This window comes from Meleagris gallopavo, chromosome 3 (genome assembly GCF_000146605.3).
Source record: "Meleagris gallopavo isolate NT-WF06-2002-E0010 breed Aviagen turkey brand Nicholas breeding stock chromosome 3, Turkey_5.1, whole genome shotgun sequence".
Taxonomy (NCBI): domain Eukaryota; kingdom Metazoa; phylum Chordata; class Aves; order Galliformes; family Phasianidae; genus Meleagris; species Meleagris gallopavo.
The window spans coordinates 79,510,461-79,535,421 of NC_015013.2; the positions used below are offsets into that span (position 1 = coordinate 79,510,461).

Here is a 24,961-nt window from a genome sequence, read left to right on the forward strand (position 1 = left end):
GTCTAGGAGCACATCTCATAGGCTGCCCCTAAAAGGAGTGAGACAGAGGATTCACACTTTGTGAATTATACATGGCCTCCAGCAGAAAGCAGCTACCTGTGCACTGAGCCCTGCCAAGAGGAAGAAACCTCAGGGCAAAAGCTGCAGTAGAAATTAAGGAAGTTAGAGAAGTTTTCTGCTGTATCTTAAATTTTCTCCAGTTTCTCAGAAAGGTGAAAAGATGAGGTGGGCTGCTGTGGGTGGGACTACACTCACAGTGGAGTGTAGACCCCTACATCAGTGCTAAATTCTGCATAACCTGGGCGTTATACAAGCCAGCACTTTTTGGATCTCGTTCTCTAGGGCCCATTCCTTAACATGTACAGTTCAGAGGCAAGCGGAAAGTTTCTAGTGTCTTAAAGACATGACAGAGCCTGTTACTTCTCAGACCATTATGCTTTGGAAAATGTGAAGCAAGAAAAGCAAAGAAAGTTAAAAAATTATCCAAGAAATGAAAAAAGAATTCCATACAGTTAAACATGCTTTGGCTCCACCACTCAGCTCCCACCTCATTCAGCAAGAAGGGGGATTCATGAGAAATAAGGAAACAGAGGAGAAAATTTCTTTTTCATTTTTTCTGATGGTTCTTTTATTATTCTTATAGACCCCCCAGAAATGCCATATTTGACGTGCTGGCTCCAAAAGCTGACAGATTAGGAAGTGTATCTTTGTTACTGCATTGCACAGGGCAACTACATTGAATAACATGCTTTCTCTGTCCAGAACTGCAACTGCTGCCTGGTTTGTGCATTAGGCTTGGAGAAGCTCCAGTTTTCCCTGTTGGCTTCACAGTGGAGGGTGGGACCTTCCCTAATTCGGTGCAGCAACGTGCTGCTGCCGGTAAACCACAACAAAGATCTCTAGTAAAAAAAAAAGTACTTAGCTCTGAGTCCGTGCTAATGGCAGACTCTGTAGAACTGCCCAGAGAAAAACAGTGTTGGCAGCACGCAATGGGAGATGTGCAACACAACGGACGAACTGATGCACTTTTAGCACCACTTACTTGTACCTTATCTACTAGTTATTTACATGCATGTATATATACATAGACACATCTAGTAAGAGTAGTTACCATAGAAATATGTAGTCAGGGTGGAAAAGACCACACCCTAAAGTAGGCTGAACATGGCTCTTCAATTTTAAGGAATTGGCTATGCATGAAGTTATGGGAAAATGTACCTCACTCTTGGCTCAACTTGTACTGTGACTGAAGCTTTTATTGACATAGTCTCAGTTCAGATATATCACTGAATTTCCACACAGGTCACTCCCTTGATCAGCTAATTGATTTTAGCTCTGCCTTGTAATTATTTCTGAGAAAGCAAGGATATAGGGCAGTATAGAGATGTAGATATGGTGGAGTAGGCAGCAACCTAGTGCCACTATTTGCCTGGTGTTTCTGCTCCCCTAAATCACCCTGGGTGCCATGTTTGTTTTCCTGTCTCAGTAGAGATCGAGCGGAGAGGCTGGCCACTTCTCTGTTTCTTCCATCTGCTGATGTTTCTCTCTTTCCCCAAGACAACAAAACTCCTTTGACCATAACCTGCTGTTTGGTTAGAGCTACGAACCCATTGCTGTTGCCCAGGGCAGTAGTGTGGCAGTAGAGAGGAGATGATCCTAATTTACTTCCACTGAGTTTCCCATCACCCCACCATCCCACTAGACTTTCTCATTTCTCAGAATTCCCACTGGACACTTTACCTCCCATGCAACTCAATTTATCTCCCAGAATTTATATCCTTGAAGCACACAAAAGAGTTTTACCTTTGAGCTGAATTTAGTATGGGATTTCCAAAATATCATCAAGTAAGAAAAACACTTTTCTTCCTCTCTTTTTTATCTCGTAAATCATCCTGTGACTTGTGATACAATGTGTGAGCCTACAGTGGAAGAAGGGACTCTTTGATTCCATAAACGATGTCTGTAGTTATCAAATATTTTCACCTCCCTTTGGTGTTCAAGCACCCGTGAAAACCATTTATTGCCTCATATATCCTTCTTAACATCTTATCCTCTAATTGTTCTCCATCGAATGAAAATAAATGGCTGAGGATGCTCAATTTGTTGTAATATAAACATTTATTTGAGCAGTCTGTACATTATGATCCATTTTATTTCAATACCAGCTATGTTTAGCTGTTAGTTTTACTCTGAAATATGTGCTTGATGTCAGTGAAGTAAGTAGACATCACACTATAATCAAGCCATACGACCCAAAACATGCTGAACAACTATATCCAAAGACTAACTCAGTGGCCAATTCTGCAGTTCACCACTCTTATGTTAGGAAGGACCACGTATGATTATTTTTTCTGCCTCCTTTAAATTAAGACATAGATTCCTGTCCTAGTTTTGCCCATAAACAAACTGTGAGGGCTCAGAAAAGATGGCATTATGAAAGGATTACACCTTTTTCTGTGATAGGATTTCTTTCTGTGAAAGGATTGTACCATTTTTTAATCTGCTTCTTCAAACCACTGTTACTGTCAGCATTTGTTATCCACTGTGGGAAGGCTTGCATCGTATTCCTTTTCTTGGGTTTCCAGAGAGCAGCCAGCTTCCCACTTTCTCTCCGGGAGGCGGTCCAGCGGGCTGTTCTCTCTCTGCCCACGAACTCCTCAAACACTATTTTTCTGGGCTAGGCACTCCATATATCTCCCATTCTTCAACACTGTAACCACTTAGCTGAGTCTATACTACCTTTTTTTTTTTTTAATTCAATTCAAAATTAGGAGTGTATTACATTGGTTTTTGATGTGTGGCCCAACTTAATTGATTGCCAGTTACTTTGAGCTGGTTAACATGCTTGTAAGTGAAAGTCTGAACACTCCACAAGTGCTCATTCCACAGGGCAAGTGCTTGTGAGTTACCTCAGTGCACAATCAAAGGTAAACCACAAAAGTCTGACTGCTGCAACACATCTTCTTGGAATTCTTAGATTAGCTCTTACAATTGCTAATGTCTTCACCAACTCCACTAATTGGCAAACAAGTAATAAATGCCAGTTACAACAAGAGAGCAAAGTCTAGTCTAGATATATCTGAGTTAGGAGACTGAGGTCAAGATTGTTTGCAATTTTTGAATAAGTTCTGTATCCCTGAACAAAAAAAAAAAAAAAAAGTTTTTAAATTTAAGAAACAAGCAAATAAACAAAGAAATGTGAAAATGTAACAGGAAGCTCGATGCCTGTGTTAACTGTCAGGGGTCCCAGGAGTTTCACTCTTGAAAACCTCAGTACTCTTTAGAATGCAGCATGTTTGCATGTTTAGGATGATGTGAAGGGCCGCTCCTTCTGGTGCCCGACAGGAAAGAAAAGCACCAAGCTAAGGCTGCATGAAAAGAAAAGCAACTGAGGCCTAGACTATCCTAAAGACTATCCTATTAAAAGGGCCAAAGTTTCTAGAAACAGGCAGACATAAGCTGGAAGAACTGTAAGGACTGGCTCTGTTATACAGCAAAGCATGGTATTAGAGGCAGCAGAGGACAAATCGGGAGTCAGCCCTAACAAAAACACCTCACTAAGATTCCCTGGAAGAAGATACTTACCAAAAGGAACTCAAATACAAAAGTGATAGTGCTAAACTGTAAGGATAACACAGTTTATCAGATAACTTACTTTGGGGGCCTTTGAAAGGGCCCAGTATCAGGGAAAAATTGCTTATTTTTGTTCCTTTGTTTTAATAAATATTTCTGAAGTTATAGGCATTGATCTGTTGTTAAGCATAGTGCTAAGAGTTTTTCATTCTGTTGAAGAGTTAGATAAGCACTATGGGGAGGAAATTTAAAAAATGTATCTTTCCAGACATACTTTGCTGCAGAATTGCAGTCTAGTTATAGGTATAGGTAGGAGTAGCAATATACATGGATATTCATGGGAAGAAACAGAGAACACAGCCATGGCTTTATAGGAAGGAAGCTCTCCCATTCGCTCCCTCTGTTTTCCCCACTGATCTCCACACAAGCCTAGCACAGCTCCAGCCCCACCAGTACCGTACATGCGTGACTCAGCAGCAGCATAAAAGCAGCCTGTCAGCCTGGCTCCAAAGGGTCTCTGCTCCCCTGCACCCCCTGTCCAACAGCTCACAGCACAGCCTTTCTTCTGGGAAGAGGAGCCCTCTGAGTCCAGGGACATGGGATGGAGGAGTGACCTGTCCAAATACTGGGTGCTCACCTGGCCAAGAGAAGAAGATATGGACGTGCTGAGATGTCGTAACTTCCTCAAATTCTAGTGTGTAATTAAGAAAGCCTCTATAGTGAGTGAAAATACCTCGTCCTCAGATTCTTACCTGCCAACCAGTCCACCAGTACAGCACAACCAGCCATCTCTGCCCCTGTGAGCCATTCAAGAAGTGGAGGCAACAGCCAGCAGCTCAGTCAAAATTTCTTTTTCTCATCTGGTGGAAGGATTTAAGCCCATATCTTCTGTTAGTATGCACTACAACAGGGGTATATAGGGATCAGGATGGTAAGGTGGAAGGTTGAGGGTGAGTGAGGAGGAGCAGTAGCAAGCTGGACATTGCTAAGCAGTGCTGGTGCTGAGCAGGGGGCTGCAAGGTGATCACCTCTCCACAGTCTGTCTCCATTCCATCCAGTGACAGTTTAATGATCGCAGTGAGAAAAACTAATGTGAGTGCAATGCTGAGTTGCTCAGCTCTGTCAGGCTTAGAGGAATCGTAGATGTCTGGGGAGCTCTGAAGTCAAAATCAAGGCAGTCCTAGTGCGTTAGCATCAGGCAATTGGGTTTTCATACCCGCAGATATGGAATTAGACCCCTAACATTTTGCTGATGACTCGTGGAGGGTTTGGCAGGTGGAGGTTCTCACCCACTCATCCCCCAGTTCTGATCATTCTCTAACACACAGTTTGATTCTCTCTGCAGAAGATATCACTCAAATAGCATCACCCATTCAGAGTACAGATATGTTCTTGTCTCAACACATACTCAAGAGAACATAGCTCACTTGTGGGTTTTGGTTAGCTCGTTTGTTCACTTGTCTTGGCTTAGACTTTTAAATGTTTTCTGTGATTGAAACAGCTTTTTCTTCCTTACTACATTTCTCTAAACTCTCTGACATTTCCACAGCTGATTACTCACTTGTAGGTATGAGCCAGATAGTTTAGCAAAAATGCTTTGTGTCATCTTTGTTAAACAAACATGGTTATGTTATGACAGTCATTAGTTCTTTGACCAAAGTTATTTTGTGCCTGAGGAGTATCTTTGTGAGTGACATGAGACATTGCTTATGTGACTGAAATAGTGTCTTATCAGGACCATGCATTTATCAGGGAGATGACAATAGGAAAAGAGGAATCCTACAGTTTTACACATTTTACATTTTACTTGGTTCATACAGTCTGTGCTTGCTGTTCCTAGCATCTTGTACACAGATCAGATCTCATGATAACTCAGTCCATGAGAACTGATTTCCCTGATATCAAGGCTAGGCTATTATTAGCAAAGTTTCTGAACGTCACTGCTAACAAGACAGAGCAAGTACTTGCCTGCTGCATCACAACAGAGATCCCATCTCTCATCCCATGTTCTTTCCTTTGATAGCAGTCCCAGCCTTCGAGCTTCCACAGGTTATAATCTGAATCATTTCAAGACCAAGATTTATGTTCATTTGACTATGAATATTTTCTTCCTTAGGAAACGCTCCGGATTTCAGCTCCTTCGGTCCCACTGGGAGTTTCTGAGTTCATGTAGAACATCATAAATGCTGTCTAAGGACAGGGCCATGGTGCACTCTGTCCTGAGTGCCGCATTGCCATGGTTTTACTCATATCAGAGGGATCAGCACTGCCTTCCTTGGTACACACTAGTAAACTACATCCTTTTCTTTCTTGATTGAAAGAAAAGCACAATGACACTGCCCTGTATAACGTAACATCAATCTAGAGGAATACAGTAAAATCATTTCTAAAAATGATCTCAAGTACTGATGCAAGCCTTTGAATGAGACGTATTCAGTCAGTGCTTCAATTTCAGTCTTCACTGCTCCATTTTCGCAGTCTTTCATGGCCTTTAATATCCTCGCCTTATATATCTGAAGAACAGAACTACTTTTATACCTCATTTACACCAGCACACAAAAGCAAAGGCAGACTGGGAAGTTCCACGCAGCAAAATGAATGGGGTGTTTGTGATTTGAGATAATATTAAGCTGGCTGGGGCAGACAACAAGGGCACTTTCAGTACAGGCTCAATATCCAGAGATCAGGCTCTCTAGAGACACTGGACATTACCTGGACATTAGGTTATGCTGTAACATTTTTACTGCTGTCACTAAGGCAGCACAGTGGCAGAAGAGCAACTGTTATTGTGACACTTCTATTTACTGTATAGACAATATACGCTTTTAAAATATTTTACTTGTCATATTCTTTTTGCATGACCTATGTGACTCTCATTATCAAGTCAGTGGGAATTAAGTGCCTAGTCCTTAAAAGCCTACAGGTGTCTGAACTTTGGAATGTCTAAGCAAGACACCCTGAAACTAGCAGGAATATCAAATGGTGAGCTTATGTAGCACAGCTCAAGGGTCAGCTAATCAACTCACAGACAAAACATTTTATCCAGGTGCTATACAACAGTTGACACTCCCAACAACACTCCTAACTCCTTCACCAGCTAACACCAGCACCTGGACCTCCAACCAGCTAGCCTGGAGCATCCTGAAGACCTGTGCCATGAGCTTACCCCAGTAAGAGCAAGCAGTGACGGTTAACCCATGTGCCAAGACTTCCCAAGCACTGGAAGACAAAGCAGATCTCTGCAGGGATAGCTAAAGCAGTTCTCCTGTCACAGGTGTATCAACTGGATTTATAAGACTCTTACCAGTGTTGGTATGCCCTGTATCCCTCCACGCACTAATATTATGAAGATATTAAAAAGGCTCCACAGTTCTTAAACAACTGAGATTTCTAATTTTTTTGTCTCTGAAGGGAGTAACACTTACTTCTATTCCTTAAAAATTATGGAAGTGATTCATCTGCTTTTTATTTCATCATTCATTCACTTCATCTACTAGGTCTATGAATCTAACTCCATCTAAAAAGTTATAACTATATTAACTAATAAAGATTATAAATCACCAGAAAGAAGGCTATGGGCCTTCTGTGGGACTGAGACATGACAGCATCACATGCATAGTTTGAATACCCTGGAATCCCTCAGAGAACATCATTACATTTAGTCAGCTGAATCACCCTCCAGATGACCATGGCCAGGAAAGGAAAATATACAGGGCCACTCCAAATCAAACTGATGCTCTTTTGGCTGGATGAGACCATCCCAAAGGCTTCATCATGTCACCTCCCAAACGTCTTAGCTTTCTGGATGATTCATGCTGGACCATGAGACAGACAACAAAGAGCCAATCATGTGATGGGAAAACTTTTGTATATGCTATCATGGGCATGCCCTTACACATGAAGACTCATGAGTCATGGGAGTGACCATGCCTTTGGCTGTGATGGAAGATGATTTCTTTTCTTCAAGGACCCTGGGAGATTTACCCTGCTTGTAATTGCAGTGTCATATTTCTTCTGTTTGCATCTTCTACCTAAGAAGGTGGTCAGCAGTTTAGGCAAACCATCTCTTCTGCAGTAGTCACAAATAAGTAGTGAGACCCCGTGAGTGTATGAGCGATGTGCAGCAGAGCAGGAGTGAGTGTCAGGAGTGATAAATATGTCAGCCCTCATCAACCCCAGAAGTCCTCCTAGGCTCAGCTAGTAACTTCTGACAGCACAGTTTGAGGATCCGTGGTTCGGGGGATAATTTACTAGCAGAAATGTCATTGTAAGCATAAATCTTTTTGTTTACCTTTCCCTGCTCATAAAAATAAATAAATAAATAGATAAACAAACAAACAAACAAACATTTGCTTCCAAAAATGGCTTTTAGATGTCAATCAAATACAGTTTAACACTGAGCCAGAGTTCCAACTGCTTTTTTTCTGGCAAGAAACTGAGATCTTTTGCTTTCTAAAAGGTGTGATTCAGAGTTATAGAAACTGATTGTTTAATTATGGAACTGAAGGCTGATGTGGCAACATAGTACCAGGAATGGCAGTTGATGTCCACATCCCTCTTTTCCCCCGCCATGCTGTTAATTTCTATATGCACTATGAATATGCTCCATAAAAGAAAAGCAGGCACCATTATAACACAAACATTTTCCCTCCGTGGCTGTTCATCACTCTTCTCCTCTTGGTACTGCAGCCTGAGAAGAATTTATACTTGTATTTACATAGTGATATGCTTTATCTTTACCAGTTAGGAAAATATGAAGCGATTGTGCTGATTCATACTGTGCATTTTAGTAGTGAAATGGCAATAGAAGTTGCTAGATTGTCAAGCTGTCTTAAAGAAAAACTTGTTACTTTTGGCTGATCGCTCAGCCACTAGAACAAGTATCAGCTTGAAAGTTGTCATGCCAACACAGAATAGGATCTTGGCATCCATAGATGGTATTTATGTTCAATAAAAAACTTCAGCTACAGTTCTTCCCTTCTTGAGGAAATATGTCTCATTAACATTGAGTTTGACTTTCTCCAGCAAATGAATCAATACTCATTCTTTAAGGATGAAATTCACGTTGCCCTAGAGGGACCAAACAAACAGGTTTCCCATGAATAACCATACAAAGAAGACAAGGGGGCTGTAATTTTCCTGCCTGCTCTTATCAACAATCTGGCTTTATTCTTCTTTAATTTCTGTATGTTACTGGTGATCATTGCACAGAAGAAAGCTTAGCGAGCTTTTTGACTGAATTTTCATGACTTGCTAGTCTTTCACACTCCAAGAAGTTAGTACTATGAAAGGCACATGAAGGAGTTTCTTTTCGACACCATTGTGAATTGAAAGCTTGATGTTGGAGAGACATGTGACTTGATGACACTTGTATTTAATATGAGCTGTGAGGATGTAGCCGGCCACACACAGTGTGGACAGCAAAGGACAGGGATGTTGTGTTTTGACAAGGCAGCTCTCTCAGAACCTCGCTCAAAGCACATTGAGAAGCCACATGGGAAGCTCTTACTTCCCTTGAACACTCTTTCCCAAGAGTTGCATGCTGCTCTGAAGTAGTGCTAGTCAAAAATTTGGGGACAAAACAAAGAGTTGCCAAAAATGATGATTTTCTGAATCCAGATTGTTTTGCCCAGATGATCTCAAAATTTCAGAAGATGAAAGGCAGACTTGAAGTCACCTGGGAGCCAACATGTCCAAAAAAGCAGAACTCAGTCAGACAAGTAGGCCAGCACTGAGATCCCACAGCTGTGATATCTACAGTTCTTGAGGCAACAACTTGTGCCAAGCACTCCAAAGACTCATGGAGCTGTAAAACTCCTTGAAAGCCCAGTTCTAGGTTATTCCCAGGGAACTACCATATAAACAGGATTTAAATACTACAAGTCCTGATATAGGTTCTTGGGGACTACTGCTCCAGGATAATTATGTTTTGCTGAAGCCAGAAATCCTGCTTTTTCCTGGGCTTACATGGTAATACACTGATGGGGAACAGAACCTAAAAGCGTCAGAACTCTACAAAGACTGTATCTTCTTGCAAGATGATCTACATCTACTAAGCACTTGGATCATGAACACTACACAAAATATGTCCCTGACAGACCCCTATAATTAAATTTACTCATTTTATGGGGCTGGCCTTACGATTCCAGGTTGGGAGTCTGTGGCCCCAGAGGATCAACTAGGGCTCCTGGGCTTGTTCTTGAGACAAGAGTCTGCTGAGTTCTCCTTTTCCTCAACCCACTGCCACATGCAAATCTCTGAGCCTGCAAAGCTCCTTCTGGAGCAGGTCAGGGATCGCACCACACAGGCAGCATACATAACACACACACAGTCCAGGGAGCTAAGTTAGTGCATAATGAGTTCAATTCACACATACATAAGAGACACAATCAGCAGCCTTTTGAAAACAACAGGCTAATTACACTGAAGAAACAGAGGATATTATAGAACAGGAAAGGAACTAAGGAAAAAAGACTGTGCATACAAAATGAAACCACACTTCCAAATAATATTTAACCATCAGAACCTCTTTCTAAAATAAATCTTTCCAGCTCTTGCAGAGACTAAGATCATTCTGGGTGTCTTTCCAAGTTTTTGGGGAATTTCCAGTGCCTACCCTTTATTCTTTTAAATTAAGTTCAACTCAGGACTTGAGAGCATGTGGGCTAAAACCTGGAAGATGCTGGGCACTTGCATCTCTTACTGAATAGTCTTTTATCAGCCTATTTAGGTTATCCCAGTTTAACCCTATAGTCCCTTCCAGCAATTCAATGACTCAGATTAACTAGACACTTGGCCAGTGTCGAGCTGCAGGCTGAAGGTTGGAGAGAGGCTAGTCCCCAGACAAATGATGCATGGAATTTGTATCTGTGTGTTGCCATGACGACGCTGAGCACAGATTGCTCAAGATTCAGCAGGGCTTGGCAAGGACCTTTATGCTTCCCAGAGACCCACTGACAGGTAATATTACTGAGTTTCTGTTTTATTATGTGAAGTCCCATTGAAATGCTCAGTACAAGCATCTAATTCATTTCAGTGCAACTTTGCATAGCAAAAAAGAGAAAGTGGGAGGGAGAAACAGGGCAGAGAGGGACCCTCCTGTTCCCAGCACAGTGTGGGATTTGCTTGCTGTGTGGGACAGTTTCATCTTTCCCGTACAGACTGCTCTGAATAGGCTCAGACAGCCAAAGATATTTCCAAATATTTCATAACTGATTGGTGCTGATGGCATATTCCCAGAGTGAGCATTGTCTAAGAGTTCGGGATACTAACCTATGATACAGAGATTGAGTAAAAAAAAATAAAAGAATGTGACAGAAGTACAACAGTGGTCTAGATATGGGAGTGCTCAGCTGCTCGTCTGCACAAGCACAAAACTGGTGCATGGGACCGAGCAGCACCGGCCCGGTGCTTGACTCCAAGAGGGAAACAGAAAGGCTCTGGAGATGATGCTGGTGGTCTTTGGTTCAGCTCAGGTAGTCAGATGCACTTCTCCCACAGGAAATACTTAAAGGGTCCTGCTTCCATGACCTTGGTAGAGCTGGCTGAACTAACTGTTATGAATAAATTATGTAAATAGCTTAGCACCCTGCCTTCTGCTCACAAATCATTCAGGAGCCCCTCTTCTTCTAAATCAGCCTATCTGTTCTTGAGGAATTAATGCCAGAGAGTTTCTGAATCAAATTTCTGCCTTAAGGCTGTTTCCAAACCACTCAGCTTCCCTCTACCCCTTCCCCCATTACTGTTTGTTATTCTGAAGGTGTAAGGTACTTCCAAGTCACATGAGACACTGTTTCCTCCCCTCTAACTTTGCTGGCTGGGAAATAATAAATGGCTAAATGGCAGACATATTCCCATGTGATGCTCAGTGATAAATCATTGTGTTAAACCCCATGCTTTGTTCAGGGAACCATGGTATTTCAGGTAGGGCTTGGGATTCCACTACGTGGCAAAGCGCCCAACAGTTAAGGGCTCCAACACTAGGTGTTGCAGCACCTAGGTCCTTTTGTTGACTTAATGCCTGTATCTTTGCCCAGAGCAAAATACATTGGATGAGATAAAAACAATCCAAATAAACAGTGAAGCACTGGCATCATCCACCGGCATAAGGAGCAAAACAAGACAATTCTGTTTAGTGAGCTGAGTGATAGCCATAGAAAAGATCAAGGTCTGTCTTTTCAGGCCAAAATGAGAGCTCTTACTGTTGCGCATCACTTTAGCCTCATCTAACTGAAGGCTGCCATGGAAAGAAGGAACCTAGTGTGTTTGTCTCCACCTGCCTCCAGATTCTGCCCTACTTGCATTGGACCTCTGCAACCTCAAGACCCACCACCAGCCATGGTCTGTGTAATATGAGGTGGTGGAATGAGAACAGAGTGAGATTAAAGAGTAGCAGAGCAGAGCTGACCCACTGTAGGGTGCAAGGAGATGCATTGCCTGACTTGGGCACCCAAAGTCAGGCACCCAGTATTCACAACCTACCCACTTGTGACCATGCAGGCTCTGCAAAGTTGCCCACAATTTCTGCAGCGCAGTAGAAAAAAGAAATGAGATATGAACTTCATCCCTCTCCCCCATCTCTTCAGCCCCACCAGGATCCTATGGGATCAGATGTCCCCTGCCATTGTTGTCACAAGTTTCATCTTCTCTTCTTCTGTCTGAGAATAACCTAGGGCTCTGAGGCCCAGGACAGGGAGGCCCGGGGGCACCCTGTGCCCACAGACATCCTTAGCCAGCAATAGCTTTTCAAATGCAAGAAAATGGTAATCTTCCAAAGCAAGTGAATGCACGTTGACTAACCATATGCTTGACTTACACATTGATTTACACATCAACAAGTTTACTATCATACACTGCATCTTCATACTTAGTATTCACAACAAGTACAGAGATTGTTTATGGTAAATATGTACCAATATGAACTCAGAATTTTAAAAAAGCAACCCATTACTACAGAAACAAAGAAAATTGGACTAATCCATCAATCTGTCCAAGGAAAGACCAGTGCTACCTTTGGCATTCCTAACAGGTACTTCACCAATCTGCTCTTAAAGGCCTCCATCAGAAGGATGTGACTTTTTCTGAAATGATCTATTCCAGAGAAAGGACATTCCTAAAAGCTGACTTAAATCTTCTCTAAGCTTATCACTTGTTGCATCATCCACAATGAAGAGAGACAGAAAGGTTTATTATCACCTCACTGAGGCAATATTTTACTTATTCAAAGCCTGGCAGGCATGACTCCTACTAGCCTTCTCCACATAGATTAAGCAGACACAGTTCTTGACACCTGCTCCCACGGAGCATGCTTTCAAGACCTCTGTCCAGGCTCATTTCAGTTCCCTGGACTTTCTGCAGTCTTTCTTGTTATGTGATACCCAAAACTAGAATCTTCTCCCTACTGGAGGCTTTACCAATGGAAGGATTTCCTCATACGCCTTTTGTAAAACTCTGCTGTTTATATACCCCAGAATAATATTTGCTTCTTTCACAACAAAATGCCATTACTGACTCATGCTGAGCTCATGATCCATTACAATTCCCAGATCTTTGCTACCTCTCCTCTCACTTCCCATCAAGAATTCAGCAAGACATTTAGCTTTACTGACATACCTGTTTGTATTCAGTGTTATTCTATCCCTTTTGGAGCATTTCTCCCATTTCTTGGAGGCCTGTCCTCCAAGATGCTGGCAGTTTGTCAGTGCTTAGAGTCACATGTACATTTAACATATGTACACTCTAGTCTATCACTTCAGTTACTGCAATGATAACAGTGGATCCACACCCAGGACAGTCTCTTAGAACCTTACCTGATAAATGCTTCCAGTGTAATATTGAATTTCTGACAGCTCATTCTTGACTGTCATTTTCCAAGCAGTACTGTGGGCATTTTGCAGCAATCTCATCAAGAATTGGCAATCCCTTAGCCATGGTACTCACACAGCAGTGTGCTCGTGAAACCTTCAAATCAAGGCTGACGAGAAAAGAAATACAGAGTTTTTCAGTATTGTTTGTTGAACCCAGCAAAGTTAGAGACCCGTGATTCAGACCACAAGTCCCTGGATACTTGTGAAAACGTCGTTTGAGGCAGTGTCAAAAACCTTACTGCATTCTTGCCTATCTACATGATTTGTTACCTCGTCATAGGAAAAACAAACAAACAAACAGGCTGGTTTGATATGATCTGGTCTTGACAAGTCACACTGATAATTACCAATCACTTTGTTCTCTCACAGATCATTCGATCCCTTGTCCAAAGATCTTTCTGAAAAACGAAAGTGGGGCCAGCTGGGACTCTGTGTCCTCCTTTTTCTCTCTTTTTTTTAATAGGCACTCTATCAGCCTTTTTCTAGCTCAGCATCATCCAAATTCTCCAAGATAATTACCATGGCCTTCAAGATTGTTCAGCTAGTTCCCTAAGTAACCAAGGGTGAATTACAGGCCTGACTGATCTGAGAAAATCTAATTTATCTTAGCAGTTTCTAAACATTTCTTTCCTTATTCTTGCCGGAGTTCTTACCCTTTTGTGGTTGATGTTAACTGTGTCAACCATCTGATTACAGTCAGCTTTTTAATGAAGACTGAAGCAATAAAAGACATTAAATTCTTCAGCCTTCTTGGCATGTTTTGTTATTAGCTTTCCTGTTCCATTTATTAGCCATCCAAAGCTTTCTCTGGTCCTCATCCACCAAGAAAGCTGTACAGTGTTTTTGTGTTACCCTTTATAACTCTTTACGTTATTCTGTGTGTTGGCCTTACTCATGTTGTACTTGTGCTATTCTTTTATGCTCATCCTTAGTTTTTTCACCCAGATTTCACTTTCTGTGTATTTATTTTTAAGTTTTATATTTGCAATAGAATTACCAACTTATCCACAATGATGTGCTGCTAGACACAGTGCCTTTTCCTTTTGCTGAGTGAATTTGGAGTGCAGGTTTAATTTCTTTAAACAAATACCAATTCTTCAGTACTATAGACATTTTTCTCTTGATTGTCTTTGTTCAGTTCTATCAATTCTATGAGTGCTTTCAGATTTTCTTAGCTCTTTTTCTCTGATTAGTTCACAAAGATTATGAATTCTCCTCTAAAAATACTACTGTCTAAAAGAAAGGAAAAAAGATAGAAATTTGGGTCAGCTTTGAATACGCAGTCATCTATGACTTTGTAGGAATCCATCCCAAATGAGCACAGTCATACCTTTAGTCTTGAACATGTAAGATTCATCCACAAAAAATGGCCCAAGAAAGGTGATTCAGGGAGCTTCAGTAATGATGCAAGTGAAACAGTTAATGATCTTATTAGGTCTAAATGCTGGACCAAGGTTGGATATGCTTGGTGGATTTGTTAATGATAATGATTTGGCTGACGCTTATACATAGGAACCTAATGAAGATCTATTGCTTTCTGGTTCTCCCTTTTTTATTTAGTGAGGTTAAGAAAGCATTACTTCAAATGAGTTTGAATAAAAGTGCAGTGGCAAGCAACCTTGACCACAAATTATTTAAAATAATTGCTTCATCCACAGTAAAATTAGTAGCTGATTTATGTCACTTGTCTTTCTTCATTCCAAAATATTGCAGTGTCACTGTAAACCAAGACATTTTCTGGAGAGGTGGCCTAAAAGCAAATGCTCTCTGTTCCTCAGCTGTCAAATACCTGGGGGCAGGCTCTGGTTTCTACTTTACCAAAAGAGTTTTGTATTATAGAATGAAGACTTTAAAGCAATCTGTCTCTCCACTTTCTGTAAGAACATAGAGGCAACTCCTCATCTGCTTGGAGCAGTTATATAAGATGTTTGCAGTCAGTACCTTATCACATTCCTATGGACACTCATGGCGTCATCACTGCATCTGAAACAGGCACTTCCAGCAGGCAAGTGAAATCTTGGGTAGGTTGGACCTTGTCTGAGGGTGAAGAGTGAGTCCAACAATCTGACTTGTCTAATGCATCTCTTTCCAGGGTCTCAACCAGACCGTTCTTAGTGGACAGAATTGGATCTGTGTTGCTTTGTGAAAACCTGGGCATTCAGAACTGGATAAGCTGGTGGTAAGCACTTCTATTCAGAATTGGGGTCCACAATCTGATCGTATGGCTGTAAGAGTCAGCGGCAAAGCTACATCATCTTCACTCTTGCAGTCATGAACATTAATAAAGGAGATGACAAAAGGGGAAAAAGAGTGATTCATCTGAGTCCATGCACAACATCAGCTGTTCCAGGGAAAAGAGACCAGTACCTGAGTTTCATTCCCAGGTCACACTGGTTTCCCTACCGAGTTCCATTGCTTGTTGTAGCACTCATACTGATATCAGAGCCTTTTCCTGTTATGTATCCAAATTATCTCGATTTCTCCAGGGCTGATGACTGATGACTGTTCGGCAAAACTTGCAATAAAAGCCATCATTGCGTAAAGCTTCCAAAACTTTGAAAAATAGCGTGCTGCACTTTTTCCCCTTTTGACAAAGAAGCCTGAGATATAATAACTATGGAATATCAGACGCAGATTTATTTTTGTCTCTTCAACTAGCTGTGGGTTGCTTGCATACATATATATTTGTATTTGTGTGGGTCTGGGTGTGTGTTTGTGTGCATATACCCATATGCTGTTAGGTTTTCTTATTTTTGAAGAAAGTGACCATGAAAACTCATTCAGTTGGTCTATGCAAGTTGAATAGCTAACAGGGAGGAATGACTCCTTATCTAACAAAACCCCTCACACTTTATTAACACAGGAACAAATGAGAGTCCCTTACATCACCTTACTAGTTAATAGCTAGCAGTGTTTGTGTTACTCAGTATTAAAGGGATATTAGACTTCTCTAATGTTTAATTTTTGCTTTGCATTAAAATAAGAATCTATTTTAGTTGAGCATTGCAATAAGGAAACAAGGGAGGGCTATTCCTGCAGATAGCAATTAGTTTTCTCTCCAGATTTTGTGGCTGTGATGAGACCATGGTCCTGCAGTTCAGCCCGTAAGCACAGAAGCCTAGGGGTATCCACATTAGTACAACATCTGCCATACTGACAGAGGCTGCATGAGCCAGCTCAGAAATTGATCTGATTCTGCCCAGGAAATCAAATCCATTCGTATCTCATTGTGCAACTGAATAATGTATTACTCACTGCGTACCGAAATACTGCGCACGAACATCCTGAACCTCCATGATGCAACACAGAGAATGAGTGATGCTGAGATGCTGCTCAGTTCCCACCAAGGTGAACAGGAGCAGAGGATCAGAACATCCTAGGAAGACATCCAATACCTTCAAGATTTTATCTGAAGCTTGATGTGCACTTGTTGACAGAGCGTATCGTGGGCAGATGGAAGCTTGTTCAGCTGGTATTTGGAGCCAAGAAAGCTGTATGGCCATGATAGTAGAGGCAGTGTCAGTAAGCCCTACAAGCTTCGCATCCTGATGCCACCATCACCTGTTTTTCTTCAGGTCAAGCAATAGGCATGAGGGAGCTTCAGTCTGCACAGTGCAGCAGCAAGTGGAAGCTCACATCTGCAGATTTTCTTTGTCTTTCATGCACTAAAACCCAGCAAGAAGTGCCAGTCTTCACATCCCTGGGAATTAGGAGCTGGGAAAATCTTGCTGCTGCAGACACCAGCTTTTTTGCTGTGCACACATACACGAGTTGTAGGAGGACAAACTACCAAAGGCTGTATGTATCTGAAGTCACCAGCTCGGAGGCTCTGAGAGTTGCTTCTGGCCCGTTTTAGTTGTAAAGGTTGCTCAGCAAACCTCTGTCACTAAGTGCTGTGCATTGGCTGCTGTAGCCACAATTTAACTCACTGCTCACTGGGATTTAACTGATCACTGGTAACACTTCCCCATACCTTTTTAAAATCCCATGTTGAATTCGAAAATGTTACTTTCCTGACAGGCTCTGAATGCAAACAAGTATGTTTGTCTTACAATAAGGAGAAAACACATGAAACCCCTTTTCCTGCTTGGAGTCAGCGAGAAACAACATTTTTTAACACCTTTCTAAGGGTAACAGGAACATTGAAACAGGCTGCCTAGAGAAGTTGTGGGGTCTACTTCTCTGGAGACATTCAAAACCCACCCTGGATACATTCCTATGTGACCTAAATAATCTAGGTGTTCCTGCTCCATCGGGGGGATTGGACTAGATGATCTTTCAAGGACCATTCCAATCCCTGACATTCTGTGATTCTGTGATTTTAGGCTCTCATAAAGGAGAGGGAAGTGAAGCATGTGTTCTGACAGTTGCCTGTACCTAGAGATGTTCTGGGACCACCACCTCTCCAAGATTTCCGCGATTATTTTCAGGGCCCCAGCTCTTCCCAAGACACACTGTTCTGGTCTGTTGTGGGACTTTCTGACCTCACTCAGCTGATTTCCACAAAGTATCAGCAGTACTTCCACAGCAGAGCAGCACCAGCTTCTCAAGAAACACATCTGGTTCCATGTTTGTGGCAGTGGTGTATGCTTCCAGAGAAGCTGCTTTCATCATTTCAAAGTTTTCATCCATGTATCATAATAGATGTGTCTCCCTTTCAGGGCAGATGTTTTTTCCACTCTGTGTTGCAATCCTACTTAGCAAGACAACAGACCTGCTGGGGCACAGCATATGTCTTTCCTTTCTCAGACACATGAGTTCCCCTCTGATAAAGGGGTGGTGCATTGCAAGGTCTCATTGCAACATGCATGCCACCAGCTTGAGACCAGAGGATACAGCTGCGCCCTGAGCCTGGGAGGTCAGCTGTCCCCATGCTATTCCTGTGAGCCTAGAAGCAAAGTCTACTGCAGATGTCTGTCACATTCAGTTCTGCATAGTAAAGAGACAGAGAGGCAGAGAAAATTGCACAATGGTAAAATTGTCCCTAAGCGCATGCAAACCCTGCATGCAACAGTACATAAAGCAATACGCTATACCCCAGACTATATGGCATCTAATGTGGCCATGAAAGTCCCTGGGATATGTATATGTTTTGTAGTCCCTTTTCTTTTAATTTGACCGTGGTGAAGATGCAGTGTCCTCACATATGTATGCTGACAGACCAGCCTAATGGCAGTGACACATTTTTTGATAAAACAGTATAGCATAAATATACTTGAATGATCAGTTTTTACATCGTACTGCCTTGAACCTGGAACCTGGAATTCTGGGTGCTTCTCTCCAGATTTTTTCAAGCCAAGAGGGGAGAGCTTCCCTGTGTTTTCCATATTGGCTCAGTCCTGGAGGCAGATGTAGCCTAGCGTGGCCTATGCTATGTGCCAAGGCTATCCCAGTGACGCCATGAGGGATGATCAGCAGCCACCTACGAGGACAGTATTACCAGAGCACGGCATGCACCAGCCATGCATGCTGAAGCTCAGGCAGCAGGAGCAAGAACTAGAGGAGGCACGTCTGGAACCGGGAGGGATGTCTGCATGGCACAGTGCTGTGCAGGCAGCCAGAAAAGGTCCCACTCTACTAAACTTAAACAAATACCAGCAGTGGATGGCTTTAGAAAGCAATCACTTATTCTTCTGAAAGTACCCTACCAACTTGCTTTAATTGTAAAGAAATAATCAGAGAGAACGAGTTTGAGAGAGTTAGTCTATTAATCATTTATTGTGTTATTTTTATATGGCATTGTGCTGCTGCTATGATATGTTAAATATTGCAGCTTGATGTGTGGTCCCCAGGCCCAAGGAGTCCTATAAATTAGATGGATTTTTCTAAAGTTCTCTCAGTGAGAAAAGTTCCAGAAAAGTGAGAATAGCTTAGATGCAAAATAATCCCAGTTGACTGTGTATTATCCTAACTGCACAATATTCTCATGGGAATTGTATCCACAGGAATCCCTTTTAATGGAGTTTTGAACAGGAGGACTAATTTGCATGGCTGTTGCGAGGTACAGCATCAAAATAAAAGTTTCTCAGGCTATTGGAAAGAGATTTTAAGCCTGAGCAAAAATTAACTTTGTCTTGTCCAGAGTGAGGTCTGAAAAAGGCAAGCAACGTTTCTGGCCTCAACTTCTGTATTAATGAGTTGGAGTGGAAGTCAGAGTGTTTTTCCCTATAAAGCACGTGAGGGGCTAATCCTTCATTCATCCAGGTGGGTCAGAAGGAGAGCTCCAACCTTCTGTGCCTCTGGATATGTCATCTGCATCTGAGGGGACCCCAAGCCCTGCCACTGCTTTTACAGAGCTTATGCGTGTCTGATCTGCTGTATAGGTATCCACCTCCAGCCAGAGTCATGAAAGATCACGTTTCCTCCTATCCAATCTGGGGACTAATTCTGGCCCAACAAAGCCATTCTCTGTGCAGAATGATTATGTCACTATCCTGACAGCAGCAAATGCAGCTGTACGCCTGAAACAGCTGCTGGAGTGGGGGGAAAAACAGGTTTGTCATTTGCTGAGAAACAGAGATCTCCCCATGACTTTTTCTCTTTAGTTTTTATCCAGAACAACGTCAGGTCCCAGTGTATTAACAAATCAAAGCTGACTGCACTCAGCACCTCTCAGGAAGACGCCAACTTACAGGAAACACCCTTGGAAAGGATATCAGTATTACTGAGCCTCCTATGAACTGGTAATACTGGAACTTGCAAGAAGATTAAGAAAAGTCAGTTTCTGTATTTAAAAATAAACCTGCTTTGGACCAAAGTCTGTGAAAAAAAGAAAGTGCATGGAACTCTATATAAAGTTTGTAGGGTTTGCTATCCTATAAATCAGTAATACATTTTCTAAAAAAAAAATTAAAATGAAATCTGGGCTTTCAGTCTTCACGCCAAGTTTCCACTCTTACAGTCTGAAGAATCAAGGTTTGAAAGAGCATAATGAAGTATAATTCATGCAGTAAATTATCGATATTAATAATAGTCTGAGAAATGGTTGCTACAAATAATATCAGGGGAATGGGATGATTCCAATGGCTCTTTCTTTGGTAAATCTCAGTTGATTTACAGTGAAAGTTTTGCCTGAAAATTGGCCAAGAGGAGACTGCAAGATTTTGATGGCTGCTTTTAGTTGTATGGAAAGAAAATGAATACGGTCCAATTTTCATCGAAGTCAATGGAAAACTCCTATCTGAGGAGCAGGCTTACTGCTGCCAAGGAGTAAACCCTAAAATCCACCAGTGCAATCATTCATTCGGCATTTTCAGCCAGCCTGTGTAGATGTCACTAGGGACAAAACTTGGTTATTATCCTCTACAGAGGTGTGTCAAGTTCTCATTACTCAAAGTTTCAAGATGACAACAGTGAGTGCTTTGGCTGAGGCCATAAAGGATTTCAGTCACTTGAATGCATCTGGTGATGTTGGCTAAGATCTGAATTGGAGCATCTTTGAAGCACACTCACAAAGAGGACTGTGCAGTGCATCCTGATTGCTTCTCAGAATATATGTAACTTTAAAAAAAATTTTTTAAAGTAAAAATGAAAACAAACAAAAAAATCCAGATTTACATGAAGGCACAATCCTGACTAGAAGGTTGCTATGCTGTTAAGCAACACTAATACAATGTCTTGTGTATTGTCACACTCGAATTCCCCTGCATGGCCCTAGGGCTGCAGGATGCTTGCCAGCTCCATCTAGATGCTGCATAGCCCTGTCAGTGCAGCATGGCTCTCCCACTAATATTTCCTGCCTCTCTGCAGGGCTTAATGCACGACACACGAGGCAGATGCGCAGACTGCCTGCATTCTGGCACTAAGCAGGGCTTGACATACATTTTAACTTAAACCATGACTCCCAGGGCAGGCAGAACATATGGCTCCCCAAGACGGGTTACATCTATCAACTCAGAGCACGGATAGAGCAAGCTCAGGTCTTGATTCATTAACTGTACTGTGGGGCCAAAATCATGTAGGTGTGAGCATTAAAGCTGTCTGAACTTCTGCTTGTGTGTATGCATTGCCATACTACAGCATAGAAGGGACTGTTGGCAAGCTGGATACCTGCTCAGGTTTGCTTAAGTGTCTTGGGGTGGCTTTATTCAGTGCCGGCTAGTGAGAAGAGTTAATTGCTGTCTAGAGTCAGATCTGTCAAAGCCATACTCATTGAAGCCCTCTTTCCCCTGTCACCCACATGCTCACCACACCTGAATCTCAGCAAAAAAGAAACATAATTTCTAGCCTGTGCTAGAAATATTCTTCTCCTTTCGCACAGAGGGCAGGAGATTATATTCTTTCTTCATTGGTTCCCTTTGGTAGCCAGAGGCTACATCTACGGTAGGAAATTAAACAATGCCAGGGTGCATTCCTGGGTGCTGCAGCTCTGTCGCCGCTGTTGTTGCTTTGCTGGAATGGGTTCTGGCATGCATAAGGTTGGGACAAGCAGCATTTTCCCAAGCCGTTCCCAGGCACAGTTTGCAGAGACCAGAGATCAGGAGCCACTTTCAGTCAACATACAGCCTTTTTGTTTTGGAGACTCGGAGCTCAGTGACATGGACAAAAGCCCCTTGTGCCAGCTGGCATTGGAGAACAGTGTCAGACTTGTTTAGTTTACCTTTGTAGATGCTGCCAGAACATCCACGTGAAGTAGAGAAGTTGTCTTTATAACCATACTATTGTGCAGATGGGAAATGTAGTTAGAAGATGGAGGATTACATTCAGATAGTCAGCTCTAGTGTTTACCTTTGGCACGGTGACTACAGTGGCATCTCCAGTTAGAGGGAAGTGATGCTCAAGCCTCTGCCCCTTCCTCTGCCTGATTGTGTTTCCCTGTGCCGCTGAGGGAGACAAACCCTCTCAGGGCTCTCTGAATGCGGATCCAGCTGTCCTGGGCAAAATGAAACAGTAAGGCTGCAATAAATCCAGGGGAACCTGAACTCAGGACTTTTTTAAAACCCTCTTTCTTCACCTCTATTTCTTGCTGTATAGTGCCAACCACCCAAGACCTCAAATTCTCAGAGCAGCCCCACATCTGCAGGTTTTATTGACTTCAGCTGTCTTTGTGAAAATCAGGCTCCAGTGCCCTATATAGAATTCCCAGAAAATAATGAAGAAAATATTAACAGTTACTTCCAAAAATTTGGTGAGAGGTTTAAGCTCAACCTCCCACTGGAACTTTATGATAGAAACAGAGATAAAAGCTACTTCCCCCACATCACAGCCAATTACCTTAACCACGTAACTATTCCACTTCTTCCTGTTTCATACATGACATGGGTCTGCTTCGTTCTCCATCCGTCACAGATACACTGGAAAAATAAGGAATCCTGGGGAAAAAATGGAATAAGATAAAATAAATAGAGAGCCACATCCTGTGTGTACTGAAGGTTGGACAGTGAAGGGTCTGTAGGCAATGTGTCAACTTTGTCTGGTCTAAAGGAAAATCTGTGCTTAGGTGGTATTTAATTAACATGGACTAATTCAGCTCAAGCCAATACATCGTGCATCCACATGAAGAAATTGAATTCAAGTCCAGCTCTCTTAGTTCATGTTAATGACAGCATGACCACTACCATAATGTGGGCAAGGTTCCTGTTCCCTACAAAGCCATGAATGACTCCCTGCCTGTTGGTGCACAAGCCACCCTCAATTTAATGCAAATACAAATCTGTGGTATTAGAATACAGTATTAGTACTGCTTCAGCAGAGCACGGTTGTCATTTCTCGAGCAGCACTCATACTGATACACAAGTTGATGGAAATGGAGGTATTAGTGTTACAGAAAAAGCAGTAGGAAAGCAAAGCAAACAGGGATTACTGACTTTATTTTGACCTCAGTTTCACCTACAGAAAAAGAATAATACCAAAGCAGCCATTAGAGTTGCTACAGTGATGGAAGACCAGTGTCACTGAAAGGCATTATTAAAAGCACGCCACTGCTCAAGGTAAGGGCACCTCCTCTGCAATGCTGTGCCTGAAATAAAACCTGTGCTGGGCAGCTCAGCAGCTTAAATTGACTATAATTAAAAGTATCGCAAATAGTCTAGGGGCCAGTTATGCCTACGGTGGGACATTTCCCACCGTACTCCCACCTTTTTCAGGAAAGCCCATGAACATGCTGTGTGCCCCAGCTGCTGTGTCCAGACAGGTGATGATATCATAGAATCAAATATTCCAACATGGAAGTACCCACAAGGATCATCGAGTCCAAATCCTGGCTCAGCACAGGACTAGCATGCTGCCACGCTGTTGGAATGAGTCTGAGAGCTACAGCAGCATGATCCATAGAGGATCCTTGAGCTCTGGGCACCGTGATTGACTCGTCTTAGCCAGCTCCAGTTAAGCCTATGCATATAAAACCTTGTGCCCATCTCAGCTACCAACCACCTCTACATGGCACTGGTCAGAGCCCTGTCTCACCTTCTGCCTTCACACACACAGTTGTGTCCTCAGATCTGCACGGGAGCTGCCTTGTAATAAACAAACATTGATTTATCCCAGTTGAGGTCAGCAGTCTCCTGTTAACATGACAAGGGTATGAAAGGCAAATCTGAGCTTACATTAACCTACTTGTACACTCTGCAGCTGTTAAAAGTGCCCTAGAAACCTAGGACCTGCCCCACCTAGAGCTGACATGGCATCATAATGACAATGAGGCAAGGGGTAAATGGTACAAAGGAGCTGGAACTTGCTGCTCCTGGGGGCACTGTGCTGGTATGTCACTGCTGGCCATGTGCACTGTGTCATGCATTCCTTTACTGTGTCAAGAGCACAAGAGAGCAATGGCTTTGACTTCGATAATTTCTTAAAAAAAATAAATAAATAAAAAGAGGTCACAGGCATTTTATTGAATATGGACTCCATAGCATGACTGGGATATTGTCTGGGTTCTAGGAGCCCCTGCTCAAAAATACAGGTGCAACTGCAGGCCTCATAGTACTCTATGCATGTGTAAATACATGTATTGCAAATCTGCATGCATGAATGGCCTGCTAAGTTGTACGACAGATATTTGGTAACCTAATTGTTTTTACCAGAAGTGTTTTCACTGCAAATTGCTTTGGCTTTGCAGAGACCCCCAGTCTTCCAGCGTAGAACATCTCTGGGACACCACCCTTACTGTAGCATCCTAGAGAAGTAGGGATTTGCAACGTTTCATAATATAAGTACAAGAAACTGCAACTTCTTTTGAGATCATATTTAGTTTGCCATCATATTTTGCATGAACAATTGGAAATATTTGGAAGAAAAGCTGCTTCAGACTGATTTGTCGACCATCCAAAGTTCAAAGCTCTGGTTATCTCTCGTATTAAAATGTTCTGTTGTTCCCTAAGGAAGAATTTTTCATTCCTGATAGGGCCATTGTCAAATAAAAATTGCCAGTGAGGGTAAGCCTTTGAAAAAATATGTTTTATTCATTAATTATTTTCTCTCATAACCTCTCTAAAGAAAATCGAATAGGGAAAATCCACATTATGAAACTGCGACTTCATTCTCTCTACCAGAAGTAAAGCTGTTGCAATACAGCTCATTTCCCT

At 42.2% G+C, this 24,961-nt stretch overlaps 2 long non-coding RNA genes across 3 annotated transcripts; one reads left to right on the forward strand and one right to left on the reverse strand.

Annotated features, from left to right (window-relative positions):
* Positions 1-626: 626 nt before the first annotated feature.
* On the reverse strand, positions 627-24,067 carry LOC109366872. Of its 2 annotated transcripts, XR_002113535.1 has the most exons (7): positions 23,844-24,067; positions 22,653-22,750; positions 22,167-22,311; positions 13,383-13,546; positions 4,326-4,433; positions 4,035-4,210; positions 627-899 (listed from the first exon to the last, which is right to left on the reverse strand). It is a non-coding gene; the product is annotated as an uncharacterized LOC109366872 (long non-coding RNA). The 2 variants fall into 2 exon arrangements; XR_002113536.1 differs by lacking the exons at positions 4,035-4,210; positions 4,326-4,433 and having other exon boundaries at positions 23,844-24,063.
* On the forward strand, positions 10,393-20,186 carry LOC116216485. The gene is made up of 3 exons (XR_004159318.1): positions 10,393-10,533; positions 15,321-15,618; positions 19,985-20,186. It is a non-coding gene; the product is annotated as an uncharacterized LOC116216485 (long non-coding RNA).
* Positions 24,068-24,961: the final 894 nt, after the last annotated feature.